Source organism: Abramis brama (genome assembly GCF_963993115.1).
Source record: "Abramis brama genome assembly, chromosome: 1".
Taxonomy (NCBI): Eukaryota; Metazoa; Chordata; class Actinopteri; order Cypriniformes; family Leuciscidae; genus Abramis; species Abramis brama.
In genome coordinates, this window is record NC_139963.1 from 22,774,318 (window position 1) to 22,800,449 (window position 26,132).

General features: G+C 38.6%; 1 protein-coding gene across 2 annotated transcripts in view; it reads right to left on the bottom strand.

The window, feature by feature from the left end:
* The window catches only part of hdac5 (histone deacetylase 5), a 75,794-nt gene extending 59,725 nt beyond the window's left edge, over window positions 1-16,069 (bottom strand). For both annotated transcript variants that reach the window (XM_084125890.1, XM_084125889.1), the window contains exon 1: window positions 15,860-16,069. The gene's annotated coding sequence lies outside the window, so the exon portion shown is untranslated. The remainder of the gene's footprint in view (window positions 1-15,859) is intronic.
* Between the last annotated feature and the right edge of the window lie 10,063 nt (window positions 16,070-26,132).

The window sequence follows — 26,132 nt, forward strand, 5'->3', positions numbered from 1 at the left end:
AGCCAAAAAATACAATGCAAAATACCCTCCTCAAAATTACAGTAGATTGTGGCTGTGACCTGTCTGAAAAGCAAAAACATTAATAAATAATAATATAAAGCAAAACAGCTCATTTGTTTTTCAAAGAGTGAATAAAGTCCCCTAGCTGCATATTAACGGGGTTTGTAAGAGTCGTTAACGCCTGTGTCAGAATGTTGTGCTCGTAACAGAGTTGTATGTTTGCTGCTTACAAAACAGAACCAGAGGATGTTAATGGATGACTCACCCTGCCTCTAAGTCAGTGGAGACGCACTACAATACCCACGCTGCCTAGCAGCGACTGGATACGCAGCAGGATAGCACATTACCCACGCTGCCTTTCATTCTACCATGAGCCCTGCCCCAAGCAAAGAATAGAGAGGTTCTCGACCGTCTAGTTTTAGTGATTATTAAAACACTGGCCCACACTTCCTGAGCCTTAGGTCTGTTCAGTATTCAAGTAGATAATGTTATCCATCACAAAGCATTCGCGTTTCTGAAACACACATTCTTATGCAAATCAACACATCAACATGAAATATTAATATAAAAAAAACCTGAAAATAGGTCAAAAGCTTTTCTGTGCACACCAGGTGCCTTTTTGGACAAATCTGCCAGACACTTTTGAACAATATGCACAGACTAATTGCATTAAATTATTGGTAAAACTGCAGCACTGCATTGAAAAGATGACACGCTTCGAGTTGCCTTGCATGCACTGGGACGGTAGCCTCACCTGCTGGTCGAATCATGCAAGTAAAGTCTGGCTGTCCTCCGACAGTGCGATTTGTCTAATGACCCAGTGTGACCATAGCACACTTCCTTTGGTATGGAATAGTTCAATCAATCAATCAATCAATCAGTTTTAAATGAATCAATATATGTACGAACACGTGTGTTTTCAGCTCAGAGCCAATAAACCGTAATGAGTAACTGATAAATGTCGGAAATAGTCTTGTTGTTTTCGCTTTGACACACTTATAAAGTAATTTGAACTTGGGCCAGAACTTTATGGTAGCTGGATTTCTTGTGTAATGTTTCGACTGCTAATCTCAAACCGTTAATCTCAAACTGCAAATCCCCAATTTATGAGCATTTAAGTATGTGGCTCAACATAATGAAGGTCTACAGGACGGTTCTTTAGATCAACGACTGAGAATCAAGTAATAAACAGTTGGAATGGACACAATGCAAATAAATATTAGCAAAGCACTGCTTTTTAAAAACATATAAACAATGAATTATGTATAGAGAATAGAACACAATCAAGAATGGTTGCAGTTTTGCATGGAGGTGTATATTGGTTAAGTTAACCAAATAGCTTCAATCTACAAATACTTTCTTATATTTATGTATTTAAATCGATGTTTTTTTCTACTAAAATCTAGGGATGCATAAACAATATTAAATGAATGAATTAAATGAAAAAATAAATGATATATTAAATATCTATTTAATTTTGTCTGATGAACTTAAAAATAAAATTACTGAAAAGTAAATTCAATTGTTTAAATGTGCGCCCAATCCGAGTCATTGAATATTGAGTATCTGCTAACACAGAGTCCCTATCCGATACCTGTATTTTCCTAGTGGTTTGAGCACACTTCAAGTACATTAAAGTTTCAAAAGCAATCCTATGTCTCAGGGGCTGAAATGTAAAATCATCTATCATGCACTTCCAATATAACAATTACTACAGTAATTGTATTTATAGGCTTATAAGCAGAATAATTGCAACAAAAAGAAAAAAAGTGTATATAGATCTGTGTGTGATCTATAGAATGCATGAAGCTTGTGGCGTCAGTCTGTCAGTCAAGTCCAAAGCAAGATGCAACCCATAGCAACGCGTTATGACAACGACGTCTCATATAGTCTGACGGCAGATAAAAGTAAATAGTAAAGAAATTACTTTCGAGTGATTTGTTACAAAGGTGCACATCAAATATGTTAAACATGGAAGCTTGAACGTGCATGTGATGTGCTAGAACAGACCTCAATGGTTCTCGGGCACCACACATTTGAGCTTCTGCTTTCCTTTCAATGACGGTTGGCTACTGCACTGCACCTACTGCACGGCACCTGCATGACGGCTGACGTAAAATAAAGGATCGGGCCGAGACCGATCTGCTAAAAAAGTGCTAAATTGGGACATCCCTAGTACTTGCATTATTTACCACCAAAAAAAAGGCAGATCTTTCCAGTCCCATTGGCGCTTTCATTGAATTGTGGCATAAGCACTCATGAAACCATAGAAATCAAGTTTCATTACAGAAAGCCTGAGTATTTTCTGCCATGGTCTGCTAATAAAATTATGGACCAATATGGATTGTTTCTTCTGTCATTCTGAAAGGCTTGCTCTTTTCTTTGGCCACAGCCAGCTCTGACATGTCCCAGGGCCTTGTGGGGCACTAACATGCTGGTACAGTTCCTGGAAAGCCCTGTATTGACTAAAGAGGCTGAAGCTGGTCTCTAAAGCTCTGTCAGGGATTAATGGAAGAGCTGAAAGCTCCTCCTGTCCAAATCTTTGTCACTCCTCTATGTCTCTCTCTCTCTCTCTCTCTCTCTCTCTCTATCTCTTTGTCACTCCTCTATGTCTCTCTCTCTCTCTCTCTACTCTCGTACAAGTGGTCAGGCTTCGTGCCAGAGTGCTGATCAGCGTTTAATACTCTTTAAAAGGATGGGACATTTGATGAGAGTTTTAACGCTGGCTCGCTTAAGAGAATCATCCTTTCTGAGGTGCTTAGCTCTCTTTCTTTGAGGCTGAGAATATGAGAAGGCATCAGTCACTCAACAAGGGTGTGAATAGCGTGGGGGTGGAGATGTGTTGATTAGTGTCCGTGCTTGATGTTAAAGCTTCCCGCATCTCTCTGAACGAAGGTTTCCAGACCATTAAGGTCCACTAATTTTACAATCAGTGTCACAAAATGGTGAAGCAAACCCAAGACTAATCGGTAAAGCATCAAGGCTAACCTTATTTAAGCAATATAAGCATAAAAACCCTTCCTATTATGCATCAAGAACAAAAAAGCAGAAATACTACTGTATAAACTACTGTTTATTTCACACACTAAACTGCACTACAATTATTACACTCATATTGTGTTTGTTGACTCATTTTGGGGAGTCATCTTGTCTTGTATAATTTTTTAAGTGTTGTTCTTGCTTTTTTTGGCCTAAACACAGTATCTCATGGGGCTGGGTTGACACAAATTTCGCAATTCGATTTTCGAATCAATGCTTGCAATTCTGAAATATATAATATGGTGCATATATTTAGCAAAATGCTCCTACCTAGAGACTGTTTTTCTAGATTAGCTATGGTAATTTAATTGTTTTTCTTATTGAACTATTAAAGGCATGCAGTTTTCTGCAACACTAGAGGCACTTAACGGAACTACAAAAATAAAGCATGCTCTGCAAACGCGTCTTTCGTGCATTGCGCCTCCCTTAACTCACACCTCACAGATCTTTCAGGTGCTTGTGAAGCCATGACTCAACAGGTTAAAGTAGGCTACTTTCAATAAAAGGTCCAACATATTAGGAATACTTAGCTGTGTTGTTTCATGAGTTAGCAACTGAGCAGCTAACACTCTGTCTAGAACGAACGCAAGTGTGTCGCTTATAATAAAACCAATCTAAATTATCAGCACCGGGCGCATTTTTGACATGAAGCGCCACAGCTGTTTGAGGTGCCTACATTGGACACAAATCATATAAACCATATATAAGAAACATTTGTCTTTCTGAAAGGGTACATGATGATGTTATATTGAAGCGTCCATTGTAGCATGTAGCATAACAATGCCCTGTTCTCTTTGAATTGTTCATGACCTGTTTAAACTTTGAAGGTCGAAATGCAGCGAATTTTTGCTTGCACTTCTGTGATCAAAGCTGAATGTCTTTTCCCATGTAATGCGTCAGTCTCATAGACTGTAAAAAAAGATGGACGACGCCCCTTCGCTCTCTTCCATTGATGAGAACTGAAGCCGCCAGTGTCCCGATATGGCGCTGACATATTGGAACTTGAGACTGCGCAGTAGCGATCTCGGGACCAGACCTGCACAGTAGTGAGAAGTAAAGCCGCGTTTAAAGTAAAGTTTACAGGAAGTAAAGCCAAGAAATCAACGCTCAGGGAGAGTGCATTCTGCACACTTTTTTAAAAATTGATTGCAGTACGACAAGAGGCTTGTTAAAATAAAGTAAATACAATATCCTCAGTCCTCCGAAGATCCCGAAAAAAATATCCGTTGGTGCTTCAGTGACTACTTCGCTCAAAGAACCTGTCAATCACAGCTGTCAATCATGACGTTACACCACCGCATCACGTAACTAACTAAAAACCAACTTATTTTTAAAACAGACACTTGAACTTACATCAGCATGATAAAAACGACAGCAAATGAAAGAAACCACCTTTGGAAAAAATATATTTGAAGTGTAATTTAATTGTTTAGTTGGTCTCACGTCCCGTTGCATAACACGGGGAGGCGGGGCTTATGACCTATACTAGGACCAGTCACCGGGGGGCGATCGAGACGTTTTGGCTTCACTTTTCAGGGCTTGTGCGGCACGCTTGGTCAGTCTTCATCTAACCGGCTAAACACCCTCTGCCTCCGTCTGCTACAGTAGCCACGCCCCCAACTAACACATAGGAAGGAAAGAGATTGACGGATCTGAGCAGACCACTCATGTTTTGATGGTGCTCGGGGGCTCGATGTTTACACTTTTGGGGGAGATAAACCCATGAATGGCATACCAGTAGTCAATGAACAATAAACTGGGTGAAGGGTGTACACATACTAGGCATGGTTGCGTGATTGTCCAGCGATTGAAGATGTTTGCTGTCGTAATGACAGTAGAGCACTGTTCCATGCTGCGGTGCAGATAGCGCTCACACTACATGCGTACTGAGCCCGAGCCCAACTGAACCGCGCTCTGGCTCACCTCTCCCAAGCGGGCCAGGGACGGTTAAACGAACCACGCCTGGGAACGGTATGGAACAATCACACTAGTCAAACGAATCTAAGAGAACATCTAAGAGAATGTCTCATGACTCATTAAGTATTAATTTCAGGATTCAGGCTACACTGTTTTTGATTCAAAAAGTTTCCATGCCTCAAATGTCCAAAAACATTATAATTTTCTTTCATTTTCTCATAATATACATTTCACATCACCTCATTTCTCAGAGACACTAAAACAACTTGTTCGAAGATTGTGTCTCTTTAAACCCCTCCTTTCCGAGAGCCTACTCTGCTCTGATTGGTCAGACGGCCCAGTCTGTTATGGTCGGTCTACTGCTTACATGGCATGTCGGAAACTAAACTTCCATTACCATAACTGGACTTCAGCTCCGGAAGCTTCCTGAGTCCTCAGCGATTGTACACACTGTAAAGACGATAACGATGAAGTCGATTTTACCATATCAATCAAAGCGCGAGTCCGATGATGAAACATTGGAAGAACTAGGCTAATTATTCAACCCAAATCCATCGCAAGGATGATTTGAGCAAGATGTTTCTCAGTGATGCGCTACTCGGTTTTATGTACATTATGAGATGTTGCAACTGTAATTCCTCACCATTAGCAAGCATTAACAAGTGCATGTCTATCAACAAACTGATGTGTAAATGTCTAATTTATAGTGGTGCATATGTTAGCCGAGCACTAACGTGAATGACTGATGTAACATTACAGTTTGTAAAACAAATCTTGCTCCAGCCTTTTATCGTTACTCAAAGTAGCAAGAACAATAGACAATCTGCATTAACAAAGACAATCTTAGGTAATAGTAGGCCTACAGTGGATTAGCAGTAGGGCTGCACGATTAATCGCAATTTCCATGTAATCGCACTTAAACCGATTTGGTTTATCGCGATTTTGAAATCACAACGGCTGCAACTATTTTTATGCGCAGCTTGTCATTGATGTACGGCTCTGTAAACGCTGCTCCATCTGAAAGCACTGTGAGTTTGAGTCACTTATAACGTGCATTTGAAAAAACAAACCCACGAGATGGGGTGGTGGAGGGATGCTGTTAAACTGTCAACAAACGGAGGCAAGTTTGCAGTATATATATACCTCTTGACTCGTTAATTTGGTTGATTAACTGAGTGTGCTCCACTCGTGTCTAATTAGGTTTAATTATCTGAATGTGCTCCACAGGTGTTTAATCAGGTTTAATTATCTGAACGTGCTCCTCACGAACTTTGTTAATAAAACATCATGTAAAATACAAATAAAAAGTAAAATTAAAGTAAAAAATCAAATTAAATAGTAAAATAGTAAATAAAAAATGAATATATCAAATAAATATGTGGGTCCTGTTAAATGTCTCCTCAGACTAAAGGCCACTAAAAGATTTTTTAAATCTTATCAGATTTTCAAAATGTGAGAGACCACAAAAATGATGATAAAAAACAAAAACAAATCATAGAGCCACGATTGTGAACAAATCTCGCAAAAATCTCTCGCGGTCAAACATGACTTTGGTTGCTAGAGTAAAAAAACATGGCGGATGACAGGCAAGAAGAAATGGCGATAATAGTGTTTGAACTGTTTTTTACAGAAAATTCATGGGGGGAAAAAAGAAAAAGGTTTGGATGAAGACATGTTATGCTTCCATCAGCTCGCTTTCTGATTTGGTATCATTTCGTTCCACATGACAATCTACAAAGTGTGTGCGCGTTTGTCCTCAGGGTCCCCCCACACAACAGGATTTCTGATCGTAAATATTCAACATGTTGGATATTTACGATTTAAGATCGGTGCGACCCCAATGTTCTTCCGAGCAGATTCAATCACTCTTCTTAACACACTTCACACCACAGGAAAATCTGATAAAATAATCTGTAGAACCATCAAGATAATCAGGACTTTGCCTAGGAATGTTACGGAATGAGACTTGAGCGACAGAGATGAATGCAAACAGGAAGTTTATTGACAACAACAGGGCTGGTGAACGGGAAGCAGGTGAGTGGGAAGTGCAATGCTGGATTGGAGAGTGGTGTGCTGGCAGTGAAAGGAATGTGTCTTCTTACAGGGATGGTGGTGGATCGATGAAGGCGTGGAAGGAGGATATGCAGAATCGCTGGAGAGTTAGAGACACGGAGATACTAGGAGAATCACACGGAGGAGAATGGAAACAAGACGCTGGAGAATGATGCTGGAGTGGAGATTGGAGATAGATTGCTGAGAAGTTAGGCCGATCGTCGTAACACTTGATGATGAGGTGCAGGTGTGTGTGATCAGAAATGACATCCAGGTGGGAACAGAGGAGAGTGATGGGAAATGTAGCGCAGTAACCTGGCAGACCTGTAACAAGGAATGTCAGAAGGGGAGAATTGGGCCCAAAATTGGACAGATTATCTTGTAGTGTGTGGGTGCCTTAAGTGACACAAAAACGGTAAGGAGTTGTGGCAGAAAGCAGTCACAAGAATAATTGTAGTATTTAAAACCTTTAACCACCTCTGAATGCTGGCTGGAGCACTTCGGATGCATTATCCAAGTGACATGTGAGGATTAAAATAGTACAAACAGATTTAGCGTGCTGCCGCACTCCCTGCCGCTTCACCTTCCCCTGGGACGAACATACAGACGCGACGGGCCGGCGGGAATAAGCGGCCTGTTCGACTGCGGGGCGACGGGTGAGCTGTTCCACAAGAAATCAGATGAACGCTGCCTGGTGACCCAGGAAGTGCTCACCTTGGAGACGGCGGAGACAAAAGCCCTTGTGTCATTCTACCGAGATGAGGTCAAGAGGCTTGTTTGAATTGATTTTAAAGGAGGCCCTTCAAATTCAAAGATGAACACCAGAGTTAACACTAATTTAAACAAATACGGACAATCAGTCATGTGTCGTCATGCAATGAACACGTTAATAACATTCTACAACATATAAGGTCTATAATATTTACACTTTTAGTAGCAGGTGTATGCAGTTAGGTAAGGTTACAGAGTCCTTGCTGCTTCAGAGCGGTCAAACGAAAAGCTGAAATTGGTCATTAGCATGCAGCATGGAGCATGTCAGGTATGGCAGCCGCCCAAGAGTGGTGGTGTCCTCCGTCAGACCTCGAGTCTCTGCCCGCTGTGTTCCAGGATCCTGCGTGGCTCACATCCACAAAGACAAATGAATCTCCCTATCCTTTTAGCAACGGCCGCATGACACACTTCAAGCACTGATCTAGTCGTTTCAGTCATTTGGATGCCACAATACGATCACTATTGTAAAATAGTGCACTTTCTGCAAAATATTAACTATGAAGTCAACATGTATCTTTTTCTGTCTACCATGTACTGAGTACTGATAAATGATCAATTAACAAATAAAACTTAAGAGAATCATACAACTGATGGATGTCTATAAAATTGTAATAAAAAAAGTGATACATCTTATGATTTTGACCATTCGTTAGAAAATGAAACGGTGATAAAATGCCAAATTTAGTCAATTTTAACATAATAGAAATAAATGCAATTAATAATGATGTCCTTTTTAATATATAATAAATAATAATAAAATAAAGAACTATTAATTAATTACATAATCAGAAAAAATAGAAAAATACATTTTATTTTTCTCTAAACGTTTCTACTGTCCCCAGACCACGGGCTGAACATGGAAGAAGATATTTTGAAGAATGATGGTAACCAGACAGTTGACAGTAGCCATTGACTTCCATAGTATTTTTTTCCATGCTATAGAAGTCAATGGCTATTGTAATCTGTTCGGTTACCATCATTCTTCTGAAACAAACCTTTGATGTAGTCACTAGATTACTCACTGATTACATGGCACTTTACTCAGCTCTTTTTGAACCTGTAATGCCCAGAGCAAAAAGTACAAAATAAAAAAACAATGAACCAATGCATCTTGTGGAGGTAGAAAAAAAAATTAACTTGGCTTTATGTCCCTCAAAATTTTGCAGTTAAGGGGTCAGTGGGATAGCCTACTCACCACAAATCACCCCGAATAAGAGACCCATTAAAAATATAAACCCAGAAAACTGTCAGAAGCCTATTGGGAAATTTGGTCCATTCCTTTCAATATTCTGCTGAAATATAGACCAAATTAAAACAGTAATGTCTAAAATAAGCTGTCTGACACAGTTCGCAAAAAGACTGCTATTCACTCACCCAATAGTTCTCTACATTTTGACAAAGAATGATATTCAGATTCACACAGAGCTCTGTTGAGCAACACCACACAATCCAGAGCATTACTAAGAAATCAGACGTCAGAGAATCTGACAAGAACGCTTCCAGACAAACACACAAAAGGTTTGACTGCATACACAGAAGTTCAGAGGGAGGCTGAACTGTGTGTGTGTGTGGAGGGAGTGACCAATTCAGAATGATGAATAAAAAGACTAATTGTCTGACATCACCTTAATAATTCAACCATCTTAAAACCCTAACCGCAATGAATGAAAGAAACTAACTAATTAAAATAAACAACTGACTACTTGATTATAATGTGGTGCTTTGTATTCAATCATCCTCTAAATTTAGATTCATCTCCACCGCTACATTCTGGATAAATTAAGATTCTGAACAGACAACTAAACAAAATAATATAATTTAAAAGAGGTTCTGACAAAATTTGAATTGCTGCAGTCTATTTAAAATGATTCAATGACTCACTCATCAATACTTTACTTGTTTCATTACTGGATGAATCAACGTTTCTAAACAAATCTCTTGAATTAATGATTCAATGATAAATACTAGGGCTGTGCAGTGCACGAGATCTCGCGAGACTAAAATGATGTTGAAATTGTGAAAATGTTCTCGTCGAGTGAAAAGCTGTCTCACGATATTGCCATGACGGAGCCTGAGGGTGAAATTAGCATAGAATATGCCACCGCTACATTCACATTACATTACTCCACTGTCGTTTTGCTGATTTTATACAAATAAAAACCATTGTAAAGTACTGTAAACGTCTGCTCTGCTCATCCAGCAGGAGGTGCAGTCGCACACAGTGCAGCACGAATCACAGTTCACTGATCGCGTGATGATTCGTTGCGCAACAGAGCCTAGCGTCTGATGAATGCCTTATCTTGCAGAATGTGCGCTCAGCACTGTCGCTCCCAATACACTGAGTTTGTGTGATCGGGAATTTGAAAGTGAAAGCAAAACACGAGCTCCCCGATGGACACAAATCAGCAACATACAATAGCTTGCCTTCCAATATCAAACCTATCTCTGGATTGTGTAGTGTGGCTCTGGTCTCTGTTTTGGTATCTGTTTGCACTTGAATACTGAGAGAGTACTTTGATTATGGTTGCACTTGCACTTATTGTTTGCACTTAATAAGACTAAGAAAAAACTGTTATTTATTTTTGTCATTTATACTGTCTTAATTTCTATGTTCAATTTGTGGAAAGGAGTTCAATTAGGAGGTCACACACAGCCTCAACCAGAAGTTCTGGAAGCTCATAAATCATGTACAGTCATTTGTGGCAAATTTGTGACACCTTGATTATATGCTACTTTAATCAACTTCTTTTGAGCCTGTAATGTCCAGAGCGATTTTTAAACAAAATCATCTGCACAAATTATGGACGAGAAAGTGGATTTCCCAACACTGAAGCCCCCAAAAATGTACCTCAAACATAAATGTTTATAAACTCAACAGTCTGCTGAAATCCTGAAAGGGAGTTGTTGGACACCTCTGAGCGTACAGGATCATGAAAGAGGGTACAGGTCATCCGTGTAGCGTAACCACGGCAACATCTGTTTTCAACGCATCAAAATATTCTTGGATTTTCACACTCCTACATTCCACACTCACCTTCTGGCCCAGAGGGGTTATGCTCATATTGTTAAGCGGCTAAAGGAGCCTGGCGTGGCTGTGGGTGGTGCAGAGGTTCAGATCTATTAATTACTTGGACTCATCGTGCCCTTCATTTAGAACGCAAAACAGACCAGAATTCTGCATTCCATTCTGACAAACCACGTCGTAAAGATGAGGGTGTGAACGTGGACGTGTAGGTGAGGCACGAGGCAACCAAAGAAGTGGAACAAGTTATACGCACAGACACAATTGGAAAAACTTACAGATGTCCAGTGCAAAAATTAAACTAAATGTTTTAGGCACCTTTTATTGACCTACTTTGAAAACAGAAAGTACTAAGTATCAGTCCACCTCTGAAGTACAATTACTTTACATTTACTACAAGCAATGTGAAACTCAGCTTCTCTGAAAGAGCGGATCAAAGTCCAATAGCCTGTCAGATTGAGCCAATCAAAACAAACCACGAGCAAACAGCCAAAAATAGACAAAACTAGGCATACTGTAAGATAAGACCAAATGCAATTGAATAAAACTACCAAAATATAACCGTTATGCAATTTTTAATAACCTTTTAATGCATCTGTGGTCACCTATAGTGCAAATATATTGGCCAAATAAACAGGAAAGTAATCCTAATCTACATTATCTTGAATCTGTATTGTATAATCAAGTCAAAGGTGATAAGAGAATACAAGGACATCCTTTACTTCAGAAACCACTCTCTTGTTCTCCATTTCTTCTCTGCTGTACTGACACTTCTAGTTTGTAAATTGCACCTTATTCATCCAATTATTTGGCTGGAACGATCAACCCTGTGCTATTCAAGCCCACATAAAGCACTCATAACCGAATCACAGGTTTGGAAGAAATATTCAGCAGATATTTTGTGAGTGAAATTTGGGTCAGTTTGTGATCTGCATAAATCTAAAACAGTGTGTGAAAACAGCAATGTCATCAGGGGGCACACACACTATGTTTTCTTAATATCCGCAACTTAGGTTTACATCCAAAACACATGAGCACAGACCAAGAGTCATGGCTGAATATGAAATTAATCTGATTTGCATGAAAATCACTCCTGAGTATAACCAGTTGAGAATTTTCAAAATCTACATGGACACATCAGTGTATCAATCCCTGGACGTATTGCTTCGCCAATTCTAAAATCACATTTTTAAGGACACTTTTTTTTTCTCTCTTCAAAAACAGATGGTGGCCCTTACCAGATCCATAAGCAGTGAAGACGGCATCATTTCCTGGAAACAACTAATGGCACTAGTAAACGTGACTAAGGCAGATTGTGCTTGTATCCTTGAGCACGGTCATAATAATATCCACTATCTGTATCTTCTTGAGCATTCATACAAACCCTTATCTATTACAACTGTTTGGGCCAAGGATCTTAATGAAGATGTGCATGTTTTATTTCAGATCAGGTATGGAGGATGTTTAAGCTGTCTTCAGAGAACCCCAATCGTCAAATGATGCGCTGGAAATTAATACATAGGGTTTACTTGACTCCTATGAAACGTTTCTACATGAATCTATCCTCCTCTCCCAAGTGTAATCTTTGTTCTCAAGGATCTCTAGGCACATGCTTGCTCTTCTTTTGGGACTGTCCCTCTCTCTCACCTTTTTGGACCCAGCTCTCACAGGACTTATCATATCTGTTGGACACTGATATTAGTTTGACCCCATGCCATTTTTTTTGTTTGAACGATTTTAGGGACCTTACCTTATCCATTCAACAAAGATATTTACTGTTAGCCGCTCTCACAGCGCCAAAAAATAAAATAAAATGTTAGTTAACCGCTGGAATCCTCCTAACACAATGGACAGACGAACATGGACAGTGTCTTTGTTGGACATTATATAGATGGAACTCTCAACTTCTCGTATGCATGGATCCAATGTTAAGACTGTGAATTTATGGCATGCTGCTTTTGATATGGTGTCAATTATTTATTTTATTTTTTTTGTCTACATTTCTTTTTATTTTCTTGAAGTCTACCAGGGGTGGGATGGGTTCTAGATTTGTATAGTTGCTTTTTGCTTTGTATTTTTGTGTTTCTTGACTTTATAAAAAAAATATAAAAAAAAACATTAAGTCAATAATCTTCTAAATGTGCAACCAAAACTATTTTTGTTGCGGTTGGTTCACCTAGCCTAATTAATGTTACATAATTAAATCTGACTTTGAACCTGTTCATTGTTACACCCATTTTGAAGTCATAACATAATAATAATGCTATAATGGCATCATCTTCCATTCACACAAATCAAAACAAATGAGCCACATCCTGCAGTAGCCAAGAAAAATGTTTATCTTGGTGCATGAGTGATACACCAGCCTATTTCCTGGGACAGTTGACGTCGTGACTTAATTTGATGAGTTAACCAGGAGAAAAAACAACAACTGAGAAATGATTTGATTACTTTGAGTCCTCAGTCAACCCACCGAAAACGGTGAACAGAGGACAGCCTTGACTTGACCTCTGAGAAATACACTTAATGTCACATAACCAAATTGTAACTATTGGAAATGTCACTAGGCCAAATATTACGGTATTACAGACAGACAGACAGGTAGACAGACAGGTAGACAGACAGGTAGACAGACAGACAGACAGACAGATAGATAGATAGATAGATACATAGATAGATAGATAGATAGATAGATAGATAGATAGATAGATAGATACAGTGAGGAAAATAAGTATTTGAACACCCTGCTATTTTGCAAGTTCTCCCACTTGGAAATCATGGAGGGGTCTGAAATTGTCATCGTAGGTGCATGTCCACTGTGAGAGACATAATCTAAAAAAAAAAATCCAGAAATCACAATATATGATTTTTTAACTATTTATTTGTATGATACAGCTGCAAATAAGTATTTGAACACCTGTCTATCAGCTAGAATTCTGACCCTCAAAGACCTGTTAGTCTGTCTTTAAAATGTCCACCTCCACTCCATTTATTATCCTAAATTAGATGCACCTGTTTGAGGTCGTTAGCTGCATAAAGACACCTGTCCACCCCATACAATCAGTAAGAATCCAACTACTAACATGGCCAAGACCAAAGAGCTGTCCAAAGACACTAGAGACAAAATTGTACACCTCCACAAGGCTGGAAAGGGCTACGGGGAAATTGCCAAGCAGCTTGGTGAAAAAAGGTCCACTGTTGGAGCAATCATTAGAAAATGGAAGAAGCTAAACATGACTGTCAATCTCCCTCGGACTGGGGCTCCATGCAAGATCTCACCTCGTGGGGTCTCAATGATCCTAAGAAAGGTGAGAAATCAGCCCAGAACTACACGGGAGGAGCTGGTCAATGACCTGAAAAGAGCTGGGACCACCGTTTCCAAGGTTACTGTTGGTAATACACTAAGACGTCATGGTTTGAAATCATGCATGGCACGGAAGGTTCCCCTGCTTAAACCAGCACATGTCAAGGCCCGTCTTAAGTTTGGATGATCCAGAGGAGTCATGGGAGAAAGTCATGTGGTCAGATGAGACCAAAATAGAACTTTTTGGTCATAATTCCACTAAATGTGTTTGGAGGAAGAAGAATGATGAGTACCATCCCAAGAACACCATCCCTACTGTGAAGCATGGGGGTGGTAGCATCATGCTTTGGGGGTGTTTTTCTGCACATGAGACAGGGCGACTGCACTGTATTAAGGAGAGGATGACCGGGGCCATGTATTGCGAGATTTTGGGGAACAACCTCCTTCCCTCAGTTAGAGCATTGAAGATGGGTCGAGGCTGGGTCTTCCAACATGACAATGACCCGAAGCACACAGCCAGGATAACCAAGGAGTGGCTCTGTAAGAAGCATATCAAGGTTCTGGCGTGGCCTAGCCAGTCTCCAGACCTAAACCCAATAGAGAATCTTTGGAGGGAGCCCAAACTCCGTGTTTCTCAGCGACAGCCCAGAAACCTGACTGATCTAGAGAAGATCTGTGTGGAGGAGTGGGCCAAAATCCCTCCTGCAGTGTGTGCAAACCTGGTGAAAAACTACAGGAAACGTTTGACCTCTGTAATTGCAAACAAAGGCTACTGTACCAAATATTAACATTGATTTTCTCAGGTGTTCAAATACTTATTTGCAGCTGTATCATACAAATAGTTAAAAAATCATACATTGTGATTTCTGGATTTTTTTTTTTTTTAGATTATGTCTCTCACAGTGGACATGCACCTACGATGACAATTTCAGACCCCTCCATGATTTCCAAGTGGGAGAACTTGCAAAATAGCAGGGTGTTCAAATACTTATTTTCCTCACTGTAGCTAGATAGATAGATAGATAAAATTAAATGACCTCTTCTACCATAGTACAGAATGTTCTCTTTGATAAAAATACTTCAGCTGACGTTTTGTCTGAAAATAAATTCAGCATATTTTGCTTATAACCATTATCTAGAACTTATGTTGAAACCAAAACACACAGAATACATTAATAGCTAAAATAAAATACTTCAGACATATATCATTTATTCCGATCACTGTAAAATGGCATCATAACCTTGCGGTATGGCTGTAAATACCGATTCTATTTTTATTTTTTTCATACATCGTTGCGCAATAAAAGAAGATCATGATGAATATGATATAATAGCTTCTCCTCCAGCTCAGGAGAACATCATCTTCTGCGCTATACTGGAGTTCAACCCGATCAACCTTCAACTGACTGTATTAAAACGCTCAGATATTATACTGGGAGACTGATGGTCATGAAAATATCTAACTCATCCCGTCAGGCGATTCCCACGGGCAAAGAAATGGCGATAGTTTGAAGGAACTCGGACTAAATCAGACAAACTCTTGATGTTTGTTTAAGGCTGTCCAGTGTACGAATTCGCCAATGTGCAAAAGGTCTAAAGCTGTCTAAATGCAATAAAGAATACATCCGCTGTCAACATAATGTGTTTCCCTGCGGGCAAGACCGTTGCCTTTCGGTGGGTGTCAAATCCAGGGAAAAGACAGAACATAAACCATCACTATCAGATAATGCAGCCTATGTTTCTTTCTACTTTACCTGATACTTGTTGTCGTTCCGGGCGCCGTCACAGCCCGTCTTATTTCAGCGTCTGTCTTCCACTTTATCACTTTTGCAAAGCTATTTTGCTCCCCTGTTCATGAAAAGTACAAATTTTCCTGTCTCAACTCTCTTTCCTCCATATTTGCAGCTTCTCCACCAACAACAACATTAATGACGTGCTCTCGACGGTCACGTGACCACGGCTGTGGGTTCTAAAAATAGCGCGCGACACGACAGATTACAACCCGCAGAGCGGGTCTCGCGGGTCTCAAAGATGCCGATGTGAAGACCGCTGTTAATTATGTCTATGTGTCTGAGTTTGCTACAAAGCATGGTCTAATTTTACCAGGAGTTTTCTTTGTTTTAAATATGCATAGCCTATATTTGAACAGGAACTAAACTGGTTTTAGAGAGGAGGGCGCCCCCTTTGGGTAGGTTAAGGAGTACTGTATGTGATGCGTGGGGAGAATGTGGTGGGCGAGCGAGGACGTTACAACACTTACAACATTTCTTAGGTGTTCAAGGTGCTATATGCCAGGGCTTTTCAATCTTTTAGATGCCATGGACCCACAAATATGATTAATTTATTTTAATCTTATTTAAAAAAAAAAAAAAATTATTATAATTATAAAATTATAATTTTATTTATATAAAAAATATATATATAAATTATATATTATATATATATATATGTATGTATTAGCCTACATTTTTTACACTATTTTTCTTTATACTTTTCCATAGACCCCCTAACAGTCCCCAGTTTGAAAGGGGGTTTATGTGATTTAACCCGTTTCGACTAACTTATGCCAGGCTTAGTCTTAATTAAAGGTTCAATCTATAGCCTAATTTTTTGCTAATTAAAGGTTTACACAATTTTGAATAATTAATCTAAGGCATCCTCCCATCACAAGCTGAAGACTCCATGTAAAGGCCCATTTACACCAAGAACGATAACTATATAGATAGCGTCCACACCACCGGAAAACATCTGTTTATTCTAAGCTCGTCTTTGTCTGCCACTTTAAATCACTGTTACAGCAGGCTTGATTCTGATTGGCTGTAAAAAAAAATCGTTCATCAGCTGAATAAAATCATTTTGAAAGTGATCCCAACGATGTCGTTTCTTTGTGCCGTTATCGTTATAGCTGTGGTGTGAACTCTGCTATTCTTTAATATTGAGAACGATTTTTAGAACTATATCTTTATCATTATCTTTATAGTTATCGTCCTTGGTGTGAACGGGCCTAAGTCTTCTAGAAAATCTGATAAAGGGCTAAGGGCGGGCCACTCTCTTTACTTCTCAAAGCTTTCCGAACATAGGAGATTCATTTTAAAGCGAGTAACCATCTCGTATGCATTGATAACCTACTCAATGCATTCTGGCTGGAGAGTTCTGGGAATTTTCTCTTTTTGCATCCTGCCAGGGTTTGACATCTTGACCCCTCACCCACCTGTTTTGTGCTTAAATTCTATTCATTCAAATCCTGCAACACTCTCAAATGAATTTTTTGCATGGGTAATGCTTTTGACATTTCAAATTAGCGTCTCAGGAGGTGGAACGACGGGCTTTTTGCTCGTGGGTGGTTCATCTTGACAGTTCATTTCAAGTGGTTCGGTATTCTGTTCTCCAGTGCACAATTACCCTACATATCACTTAGATCAAGTCTTATTGTGGTGGTCTCATAAATGCAGTCTCTCTCTCTCTCACATGCACACACAGTCCATAGTGGTTGTTTACTCTGCTCTGCACACTCACCAGGTTGCCATGGATGCATCTGACTGACTGCCTGTTTGCATGCCTCATTCTAGTCCACAGGTCACTACAGAGCCATGCCTTAAACATAAATACGTACGCTGGTGCACGTCTGCATATATTCACTATTTGCTTATACACATAAACACAGTCATTGCCCTTAGACTTCAGACTGGTCAAGAGTGAAGCAATGCATCAGAAAAGACTGGAATTCCAAGCAATTCTCTCTGTCTCTCTCTCTCTCTCTCTGTCTCTCTCTCTCTCTCTCTCTCTCTCTCTCTCCCCAGCGAGCGGCAGATAGTTTGCTCTTTTACGTCAAAGGCTCATTCATGTGAAGGTGGTGTGGAGCGATCGATGTGCACATGTTGACAGATAAGAAAAGCAGCTAAAAATAAACCATCCACGGCAAAAACCATCCACTACCTCACAGCCGCAAGGACAAACACATGAATTTTTGCTCTCTTCCTGGTACAACAGAGAGAAAACAGGATAAGAGGAGGATGAACGCAGAACAAAGATTGAGGAAATGTCACTGAAACCAGCCCTCTCTGTTTAGCAGTAACACATACAACACACTGCATGAGTGTAGATGTTAGTAGAGTGTAGACTGTAGTTGCAGGTTATTGCATACATTTTAAAAGCATCTTTGCTCCTATGATTTGATAGTTGAACGTGGAAAATGTTCACCCAAAAATATATATGGAATATAGAAAGTTTCTCTCTCTCTCTCTCTCTCTCTCTCTCTCTCTCTCTCTCTTTTGTCAACAGTATGACAAAAGAAGTACATCAGAATTCACAGTAGGCCTACTAATAAAAGAGAAGGCAAAAAGTACTCATGACTTGCTTCTTCCGGCGGGATACTGAAGTGTGCATACAATGGACACTTTACCATCCCATGAGGCCACGGGAGAGGATTTATGAATGGCACTGAATGGACGTAACTGACACTGGTAGGTCACATGATAATGAAAGCATGGCAAATGTAGTATGTCCAGATTGCATTCATACATTCATACTATATAGAACATAGGCTACTTTTTTAGCAGTTGCAAAGTATTTATTCAAAATACCTACTCAAGAGAGTATGCGATTTCGGACGCAGCCATAGTGTTTTTGCAAAATGTAAAATGAACATGAATGATTCGACTAAGTTGACCAAATTTTTTTTTTTTAAATCCAACTGACAACCATCACCATTAACATTATAAAAAATACTGGGTTACACTTAATTTAACTAAGGTTTAACTTAATTAACTATGGCCTGGTTTCACAGACAGGGATTTAATTAAGACAGGATTAGGCCTTAAGTTCGATTAGGACATTTAAGTAGCTTTTATAAACAAGCCTTAGAAAAAAACATTACTGATGTGTGTGTTGAGACAAAACAATGGCATATTTTAAGATATGTCAGTGCAAGTTGCTTTCAGTTAAAACAGCTCAAACATGCATTTTAGTCTGGGACTAGGCTTAAGCCAAACCACAGGGATACTGTATGTACTTACGGGTTAGGGTTTGGTTTAGGGTTAGTAGCGTGGAATTATGCATAATTTATAGTCATCAGTAACTACATGTAATATGTGTAACAAGAACACTGTAAAAAATAAAGTATTAACAAATACTAAAATAAAGCATAGAATATTGCTTTAGATTGCTTAAAAATGTAGATGTGCCAAAGCGAATCTTTAGGAGATTGCCGAGATCCGGGCAGCATCACGTCTCCATGGAGAAGCATCTCCAGTCCTAACAGTTATGACTCACCATTATAAAAGCATGAAAAAAAAAGCATGAAAACCTCCGCGGTCATAGTCCTCCCAGAAGCATCCGTGACGTTATTCCTCACAAAGATTAGGATCATCCGTTGTTTCTCACTATAATGAAAACACACTGAGGTTATTGCACTCTTTCACACAAACAAATTCCATTTCCTTTTCCCTGATAATTTGTAATACTTTACTTACATAACCCAAATATTTACATGTACCCACTATAGAACCTATAAAATTTGCATGTTATTTTTTACTTTCTTGGACTCAAAAGCGTCCAGAGAAAGAGGTAATTAGGTATAGTTAAAACAGGCACAATTGTTATAGGCCCTCTAATATACAGTAGGCTAAATCATATCATAACATCATTAACTATATTGTCATATTATTATAGTACTATACTAGAGAAATTAAAATAAGGAAGTAATTATTTGGACTCCAGGTGTATCTGTTTTCAAATGTGCTCTTTTGCATTTTATTTTTAGCTGTTTTCCTGTCTTCCTTCTCTCTGTTAGTTCTTGGCTGGTGTTGGAGGCCATCAGGCAGCAGCAGTGCAGAGAGCCGGCTGTTGTCATGGCGACAAGACACTTCGCCGTACTGCAAGTTATCAGTTAGCAGGTTAGCAGGTTACCGTGCTCTGGAAGCAAATCAAAGCACTGCATCGCCGTTCTGCACAATTTAAGGTCCCAAACACTAACCTAGCTCTCAAACACGCACACATAGTCCAGCGTAACCTTACAGCTTTGAGATGTAAGGTAGGCCAAGTGACATTCCTGGTGATTTTTTTATTTTATTTTTCAGAACAGATTTTGTAACTATATTTTGTAACAAAATAAGAGGCGGGTCGGGGTCATAAAAGGGACTCTATATAAACACACAGGGCCCAACGCTAAGGAGTTTACTAGTTATTTGCCCTGCCAAAAGGTCTGTCTACGCAGCTCTCTGTGTGCACGCGGGTAACGAATTGAGTTTCTTTCATCTGTTTGCATTCAAACGGTTTAAAATCGTTTGAATGTTTATGAACAACGCGGTCACGTTCAAATACCGCTTTCTACTTTCTAAATAACAAGCGGGTTTTTGATTCCAAGCAGCCGAAAAACACGATCTCCCTCTGGAGCTGAATTGAACATCGCGCCAATTTTGCAATGATTGGTTGTTATTTGGCGTGGGGCCAGGGTAGGCCAAGTTACGCCCGTTTCACACATACTCTGTGTGCAGTGTGTATGAGGTGCGTATGCGGTGCGTGTTGCGGTGCGTATGCGGTGCAGGAGCAGCACGTGCTATAGTGCTTTCTACGGTGGCCGAGAGAGCTCAACGCGCTGCAAATGAAGAAAACACATGCAAACAGAAAAAAACGCATGCAAACAGAAAAAAACACATGCAAATAGAAAAAAACACATGCAAATAGAAAAAACCCCACCAGCGAATAAGAAAACATCTTCATCAGTTTTACAACTCACGTGCGTCCCAATATTCACAACACAACCAAATACGGAAACGCGCTGCAATTACAGAAACGCGCTGCAAAAGTTCACAACACAACCAAATACAGAAACGCGCTGCAAATAGAACAGAACACAACGGAAATGTTTCCGGGGAACCCAATAAGTGACGGACGGACGGCTAGGACGTGCTTACAGCTGTCTACTTTTATTATTTTCTTTTTTTTTGTGCAAAACATACAAAGATGACACGTTTATGACATACAACTTTGTATACAATATACAAAATGTATTTGCGATATGTTCAATGTCATAAGAATACTAAAAAGAACAATGAGCTGAAGACTAAAATAAATAAATAAATAAAAAAGATAGAGAAAAAGAACGAGGAAAAGACATTAATCTATACATCAGTTACATTGAACACATTTTGTCATGTTATGTTAAAATAAGTTTCATAAGAAATGTTAGAATGCAGCTAGGGTCCAAATATGAGACGGCAAGTTTTAAAGTTGAGACACTCACACAAAGATATAACACATATTTTAAAAACTTTGTTGTATAAAATGTATATTTATTTGCAACAGTTATGTTAACAGCATTAATACTATATTTCTGGTAAGAACAGCTATTCAGCTGATGGACACGCGCTGCGTTGTCATGGGAACATCCCAGGTGAAAATAATGAGGAAATTACGTTGTCTTTCGTTGCTCCCTTCATCAACATAATGGCACACAAATGCCCCGCTCCCTCCAAAGTGCCCAATTCGCGTCTCTCTGGTAAAGCTCGCGAGCCGTCCGTCCATCACTTATTGGGTTCCCCGGAAACATTTCCGTTGTGTTCTGTCCTATTTGCAGCGCGTTTCTGTATTTGGTTGTGTTGTGAACTTTTGCAGCGCGTTTCTGTAATTGCAGCGCGTTTCCGTAATTGCAGCGCGTTTCCGTATTTGGTTGTGTTGTGAGTATTGGGACGCACGTGAGTTGTAAAACTGATGAAGATGTTTTCTTATTCGCTGGTGGGTTTTTTTCTATTTGCATGTGTTTTTTTCTGTTTGCATGCGTTTTTTTCTGTTTGCATGTGTTTTCTTCATTTGCAGCGCGTTGAGCTCTCTCGGCCACCGTAGCTTTCACATATGCTGCGTTTGCAATGCATGATCCGCGGCTGTACCACAAACACATACTTAGTATTTTTATTTCAAATCCAGAAGTTATGCAGCAACTTTTATTAAAAAAAAAAGTTGTCAGCATTGCGATTTTCTTTATATACACTCTTTAATGGACGTATGCACGTTTAAACACAATTTAAACAACGTAGGCCTATTATTCCATGCATTACTTCTACTTATAAGTTGCTCAAGCAAGTGGTCAAATATTTAACCATGTAGGCTACTTATATTAAAATCGCAAACATTTTAAATTAAAACTTAAAATTGACAAAAACAGCTATCTCACATGCCTTTTCTTTTGCATTTAAATTTTAATACAATAAATCTTGCATGTCACAAAGAACTTGTTTTTCCACCTCCACGAATGAGACAAGTGTTGTTCATTATGTAGCCTTGTTGAGGTAAATTGACGTTTTCCTCGCTTTACCCCGGTCTTAAAGTAAAAAGATGACTGTGAAAAAAGTACTAGGCTATTTAATTAAATACATTTATGGTGAGATTACTACATTTTATTTAATTAAACACATTTATGGTGAAATTACTACATTTTCAGGTCAATCTGTGTTCATTTTGACCACGAAACATGCGCTGTCACTTTAATTCCGCGTTTGCAGCACAGCAAAAACAGACTCGGTGGGGAAACGATCGCGGCACTGCTGTATACGCACCGCAACTGGAACGGATCGCCGGACCGCATCCGCGTGCAGTGTGAAAGCTCTGACCTGTTAACATGAGTGCGGAAAAAAATACGCACTGCAAACGGAGTATGTGTGAAACGGGCGTTGGAGCCGCGGGCCTGGCGCAAACCTGCTGTGCTGAACGGACCCGCGGGACCATGCAATTCCCATTCATATTCATAGCTGCGCCTGTCAAACAAGGTCAACACAGGACAGACGTCAATATAGATGCATGTCTGTGAGAAATCCCTGCATCCTTGTGCATAATGTGCAAGTATCACGTGGTAAGTTTCACAGGGGACATTTTTATAATGCAGCAGTGAGACAAACTCAAACTGAAGTTGGATCTCCTCACCTGACAGGAAGTTGGCTTAAAAAGGACGAGAAACAAAAGGGGGGAGAGAAAGTTTCTAAATGTGTAATCGTAAAACAGTGAATCAATTATGAGTCATTACTTTGTGATCTCATACTCGAAATGTCATCTCTCATCACTCACTCCCACCCCCAGCAGAAAGGCAGGAAATGAAAGGACAGGGAAAGTGAGGGGAAGAATGGTGTTATTGACGGAGATCGGGATTATAGCGCTGAAGATAATGTCAGTGCTGTGACACATCATGCATACACATTATGTCAGCATAAGCTCTAATATCGTGGCCAATGACGAGACAGGAGATATTGCAGATGAATTGCAGCTATATCCACAGCTCACTGCATCCCTCTTGTGGTCAGTGTGTGATATCCTCCTGGGACCCGGGAATAGACTTTTGTCCACTGTAGTGGACATTATATTTTAGTGAATTTCTCTGACATCATACATGTCACATGACACAACCTGGGTGTCCTGTAAAGAGCACATTCAGGACTTTTCAGAGATACGAAATGTTTGGAGGTTTCACCATGAAAACAACTTCTCCTTGGTCTTTAAAAATGTCTGACATTAATTTAGTGATCAAATGTAGCATTCTTATGGAAATATGATAATATATTGTAATTATAATTTAAATTGGACTACTTTTCAGATTGTATTTCATAAAACAACATCTCAGGAAAATGTTAAGGGGTTTAAAAAAAAAAAAAAAAAAAAAAAAAAAATTATGTTACAGAACAGGGCATTGATTTCATACGTGTCCACTGTAGAGGACACCAGGACTTAAATCATGTTTATCAGGCATTTTGGGAGACACAACAAGTGAATATGGAAATAAATTATACATCATTCCTATGAAATATTAGATATTATTATTCAAATGTTGCCAATTATTACTCCAATTATTACACTTCTTTTTTTCATTAAATGTTGCTCCAAGAACACATTAAGGTGCAAATTAGATACAGTTTATAGATACATTGCATTGAATGGGAATATTAATTTATGGACATTTTACCCACATATTGCATAAAGTAAAATGGTGTATCAATTCATTCTGTTATTTCTTTCATAACATAGGTGAGAATCATCTTTATACAAATTTTGGTTGAAAAAATCCTGAAACCCCCAAATTTATTGGTGATTGAAAAAAAAAAAATCCCATTGTTTTTGCCTATACATATAATTTCATGTCATTTTATTTTTTAAACAACTTAGTCCTGGCGTCCACTACAGAGGACATAACGTATGAATAAAATATCATTTTTCAAAAATGTTTTTTTACCATTTGTTTATTGTGCTCTAAACAGTGTGATGACATGGAAAAAAACTAAATTCAAAAAACTTTTTTTTTTCTGGGTCCCAGGAGGCTATAATATAAAGGATGATACTCAGCTGGTATAATGCTGTGGGCTATGCAAATGAACTCAACAGATAATTCTGTCCTGACAAGGCAAATATACAGTTCTGCTCATAAATTTACTAGATAATTTCAACAAATTAAGAGGAATCATAAAGAGTGCATGTTATTTTATTTTATTTAGTAATGTCCCGAATAAGCTGTTTCACGTAACAGATGTAGAGTCCACAACAAGACAAAATAATAACTGAATTTAAATGAACCAGTTCATCAGTTTACATACTCTTGAATCTTAATACTGTGTGTTGTTACCTGGATGATCAACGACTGAGGGCAGTAGTAAATAAAACAAAAATGATCTTTACACAAAATATGAAAGAATTACACATCGTGATCCTGTTCAAAAGTTATACAAAGTTACTACTTATGGCATATAACAGCCATTGATCATCCATTATAAACATCTTGCATATTCTGCATAGGGAAGGTACACTTATGAGCAGAACTGTAGCTTTGTGGAAAATTACATTTGAATATATATACAGTGGTGGCCAAAATTATTAGAACAGTAAGATTTTTAAATGTTTTAAAATAAGTCTCTTCTGCTCACCAAGGCTTCATTTATTTGATCCAAAATACAGCAAAAACAGTAATATTGTGAAATATCTTACAATTTAAAATAGCCTAACTGTTTTCTATTTGAATATATTTTAAAATGCAATTTATTTCTGTGTTGGTAAAGCTGAATTTCAGCATCATTACTCGTCTCAGTGTCACATGATCCTTCAGAAATAATTCTAATATGATGATTTGATGCTCAAGAAACATTTCTTATTATTATCAATGTTGAAAACAGTTGTGTACAATTTTTTTTTTCAGGATTATTTGATAAACAGAATGCATTTATCTGAAATAGAAAGCTTTTGTAGGTTTTTTTTTTTTTTTTTTTTTTGGAAAGAATTAATACTTTTATTTAGCAAGGATGCATTAAATTGATAAAAAGTGACAGTATAGACATTTACTATGTTGCAAAAGATTTCTATTTCAGATATATACTGTTCTTTTGAACTTTCTATTCATCAAAGAATCCTGAAAAGAAATTGTACACAACTGCTTTCAACATTGATAATAATAATAAATGTTTCTTGAGCATCAAATCATCATATTAAAATGATTTCTGAAGGATCATGTGACACTGAAGACTGGAGTAGCCTAATGATGCTGAAAATTCACAGGAATAAATTACATTTTAACATACTGTAGGCCTATATTAAAAAATAAAATTTTATTTTCCTATTTCAAATTGTACAAATATTTTACAATATAACTTTTTATTGTAGCCTATATTTGATCTGCAGCCTTGGTGGTGAGCAAAAGGTACTTTTTCAAAAACATAAAAAAATATATTTTGAACTTTTGAACGGTAGTATAAAACTATAAAGAATCAAAAAATCAATAATAACAAATAAACAATAAATTATTATTAATCGATTGCTTACTAGATTAGGCTACTGTTTAGATGCGAGCATGATTGGTTAAATGATTGGAAGTGCTGAAATATAATATGGTTTAAGTATGGTTAGACAACATGATCAAATCATCAGCAATCACACAAAGATGCAGGTTACCAAGGCAACGGAAGCATCATCCTCTGCATAATAACCCCTCCCATCTCCCGAGCAGCAGCCAATAGTGATAGCGTGGGGGCGTGGCCAATATCTGCCCGTCAACTTCCAAGT